Here is a 4,796-nt window from a genome sequence, read left to right as displayed (position 1 = left end):
TGTGTGTAAGCAGGACAGGAGACAGTTGCTCCTTTTATCGGGCTACTAACCACCCCCACCCCACCATTCGCCACTAGGCCAGCCAATGGGAACAGGGCTCATGGCCATGGGCGTAAATCTGATCTAACAGTAGGGGGGGACAATAAACATAACATTTTTGAAGAGCAATTTGTGAAGAGGACACAAATAATACAGCCACAATTATACTCGTAGAGGACATGTGTTCATAGAGGAAAGCCTTTATACCATCATTAGTGTAGCATGGGGACTGTACCATTATCCTTCTTTTCAGCGTTTCTCTTGAGTCAGTAAAAAAGTTGACTATATTGAACGAAATATTCTTCTTTAAAATCATGTATTTATTTTTAAGTTGTTTATAATCAAGCCACAAAAATACCTTAAAACATAATGACTTATTTTGAAAAAGTGTCCCCAATATAAAAGAAATACAATGCTTTTGTACACTAGTTAAATTGGCTGATCATAATGTAACTTAGTGAGCCACTAGTAAAGCTCATCTACTTACCCTGACAGCCACACACCTCCAAAAATATGAACTAAGCTCAACACACTTACCTGAGACTCTACACCTGACTGTCCCTGGTCTCCCTGTTCCTCAGTTCTTTCTGTCTCCTTTGCCTGTGACATAGTGACGTTAGTATTTCCATAAGCACCCATTCTTATAAAGATGTTACCAAATTGTCTTGATATGAGGACTTATTGTACTTACTTGGCATTTTGGTGTAAGCCTACTGAAAAAGGATCTTATGTCTGTTTTTCTTATGTCATTTTTAACAACAACACAAATCTTTAACGTCAGATGTCTAAATATGAGTTAGGTTCATAGTTCACCACGCGGTCATATTATAATTATAAAATGATCTTGCGTCCTCCATATAAATATTAGGTTTCTTCTGGGACAGAGGATATATATTTAACTGATCAGCCACTTAACTTCATATTGAGCAAAACACAACTGTAGATCTTCAATATTAACCCTAATATCAGTTCACACACATAACGTTAGGCTTATCGCCGTGGTAACGTTAGTTGTAGTGAGTGCATTTCTATCCAACAAGCTATTAAACAAGCTAGGCTACATTATATTACACTAACATAGCGAACTTTTTTGTCATGACTAATTTATTAATTACTCAGCATCACTTCTATTTGAGAAAAGAAAAACTTAATCCGATGTTTAATGTGAATAAAATAGCCTTGAACCGCCTACTTACTACAATCCTGTCACTACCCGATGTGACTGTGAGTCTAGCGCAGATCCTACAGCATGCAGTGGACCAAACTGACCCCCCCGACCCCCTAGGATTTACGCCCTTGCTCATGGCCAATACAAGGAATGATTGATTCCTGAAGCTGTGCGTCCGTACACACACACACACACACACACACACACACACACACACACACACTGCGCAGTAATATTTGTGCACAGATAGACATAGCATTAAAATAATCTGGCTACACCAAGAAAAAAATACATGAATGATAATCAAGAGAACTATATTATTAGCAAAGAAGATGACAGTATTAGTAAATATTTTATATGTATCTTGTATCTTGCTTGTCAAACTCAGACTAAGAACTCACTATTAGAACCACCAATATAATAAATTAACCCGTGTGTCATCTTTAACCCTTTAGAGAGATTATCTATTGATTGATGGAATAGCTGACAGTATAACGCCTTTGCATCTTGAGCAAAGTCACACTTGGCCATTGGCTGCATCCTTTGGTTTTATTCAGAATAGATGCAAGTAACAGCTGCTTGTTTTTCACATCACCTTTTCACATTTTAATGGCAAGTTCTTGTTGTTTATTTTCAGGCTGGAGGCAATTCCAGGTTGACATAATCACGAATTTTTCAAAGCAGGACACCGAGAAGGGTGCAACTCCCAATACACTTCAATTCAATTTATTTATAGTATCAAATCACAACAAGAGTTATCTCGAGACACTTTACAGATAGAGTAGGTCTAGACCACACTCTGTAATTTACAAAGCCCCAACTATTACAGTGATTGCCTCAAGAGCAAGCATTAGCAGTAGCTATTGCGACAGTGGCAAGGAAAAACTCCCTTGTAGGAAGAAACCACGGACAGACCCAGACTCTTGGTAGGCGGTGTCTGACGGCACCGGTTGGGGGTGTGATGAACAGTGGCAATAATAGTCATAATAAAGATAGTGGAACAGTGACCACAATGGTAGTCGTAGTAGTTCATGTCATAGTAGGGCACAGCAGGGCGTTATGGGGTGTAGTGTGGCACAGCAGAGCATGGGTGGACGCGGCAGGACGCAGCAGGATGCAGCCGGACACTGCAGGGAATCGCAGAGTGTAGCTTGGTGTAGTAGGTCCACACCGACAGCTGCACCCAAGACCCAGGTCTTGGTGCCACCCTATTCCAAGGCGATATTCTGGGTGGAGAAGAAACATAAGGACTCCGGGGAGTAAACTCCCCAGAGCTAGGTTAGTAACAAGCACTTCTGGGACTATGATGGACACAAAACAAAATTTTAGAGAAGAGAGAGCAGCTCATTGGAACTTCCCCAGCAGTCTAGAGTTATAATAGCATAACTAAGAGAGGCAGGCTAAAATACGTAATACACTTTTGTTTGCAGAGTAAAGTTGAAGCTCAAACGGAACATGTTAGAGGCCATTTCCCCTGCAGGGAGATCACAAACTAAAACCTAACACACCAAGAGGCTTCAGGCAAAACTGTAACTACAGTCTGCACACACTGGACATACAACACTTTGTTCAAATACTAACACGCTGCAGGAAAAACGGTTAACCACACATTCAGAATTTCAGTCTGGTGCATATCAAACACTGTGTTAGGCCCGCTGCCCCTAGGTAGCTTTTCTGTTCTCTCCTCTCTCCCTCCCTCTGTCTGTCAGGGTTTCAGCTGCCTCTCATCTACCTCAACCAACCTCTGCTTCATATACCCCATAATGCCTGTCCTGATCCCTTTTCTTGTGCCTCCAGCTGACTCCTGCTATCGCTCCACTCCTGCCATACACTGAACCAGAACCACCACCACCACTGGACCCCGCCGCTAGCCGGCCTACTGTCTCTCTCTGACAGACCCGCTCCTTCCCGGAATTCACCTGACCTGTTCTCCACCCTGGAAACCTGGACTTGCCTCATTCGCCCCTAGCCGTGCGCGACAGACACTAGCCAGGATGTCCTGATACTATGCCACAATACTGTAGCCTATCAGACAAACTATTCACAGCAAGTAACATATCAAAACCAACGATGATAATTGGGGTTGTGTTTATTAATGAAGCCTGAGCATTCAAATAAAAACAAAAAATGTACAATGCCATTGTCTGCATTGAAAATAAAATACAAATAATGAAATGTCACTGGCTACAGAAACATCTAATCTAAAAACAGGTTTTTAGGCTTTTGCTGAGGGTGGTAAGCAAAACATTGTTCCAGGCTGTGACTATCTGACTTGGGCCGTTTGAAATATTGTGATGTAGAGCATTCTGGGACATCCTGGCACTTCCCTGCACTCTCCCTGTCATCTTTTGTGCTGCAACTATCTTCAACCACAATTGAAATACGTCTTTGGGCTTTATTGTGTCATCCCTGACTATTTATGTATTTTTAATGTATGACACAGAGTACTGTTTCATATTTTTACATTTAAGTGGTCAAATAAAATCACTCAATCAACCTGAATAAACAAATGATTTTAAAGATTTTTTAGGTTATTAGCTATTATTGATAATCTAATAGTATATTTGTTTTGCTTGTGTTAAAGAATTAGCATTGAATAACCTATTTAATATTTTGTCAATATCATATTACACTTTAGATTCATATTAAGGCTGTGAAATGATGAAAATGACTAGGCCCTATCAATTTTGTCTGTGAAGCTTTCACAAACAACCACCTGGGGTCTCATTTATAAAACTGTGCGTAGATTCTATTCTGAAAGATTTTGTGCGCCAAAAAGTCAGAATTTCCGTACGCAAAAACAAAATTCAGATTTATAACACCTTGCGGCACACACCGGTACGCACTCTTCTCGTTATAAATACGGACGTGCGTTACCTTATGCGGTCGTGCACGAGCCTCGCGCTCCTCCCAAGGTCGTCCCATATTTGTCCTAATAGGGTCCATGTTAATCAATCAATGAATATAGCAGCCTTGTAAAGAAGCCCTTGATGACCAATCATGAAACGAAAAAATGGAGAATAAACACGATTCAGTGATTGTGAGATCGATGTGCTCCTAACAGAGGTAGAACATCGAAACAAAATCCTGTTTGGAAGCCTTAACCCTTGTGTGGTGTTCATATTTTTGTTACACAGCCTTAATACTTAACAGATTTAGCTCAATCACCAATGGTATATACATCATTTACCCCTGTGAGATCACATTTATGATCATATGATCATTTTTGTTTTTTGTGAGAAAACAAGGAAATTCAATTATTAAAAAGGTAAAAAATAGAAACAAGATTTTTGATCATTATTGGTGCTTATTTCTTAGAACTTAATCAGAACAGGTGAAAGTGCTTGAAATGTAACAATTTTGTAACTTTGTGTGGGAATAGCAGGTGCAGAAAGATAACACTCCCACACACCTACAATCAGACACGCCCACATACAGACGCACAAACATACACACACACACACACACACACACACACACAGCAGGCCCAATTAGGAGGAGGACACAGTTAAGTTTCATAACACCTACAATTATTACACTCGGGTCCAGTAGACCCGAACACCTCATATGTAATAGTTATGTGTAGGGG

Source organism: Sander vitreus, chromosome 6 (genome assembly GCF_031162955.1).
Source record: "Sander vitreus isolate 19-12246 chromosome 6, sanVit1, whole genome shotgun sequence".
NCBI classification, from domain to species: domain Eukaryota; kingdom Metazoa; phylum Chordata; class Actinopteri; order Perciformes; family Percidae; genus Sander; species Sander vitreus.
This window is presented reverse-complemented; position numbering follows the sequence as displayed.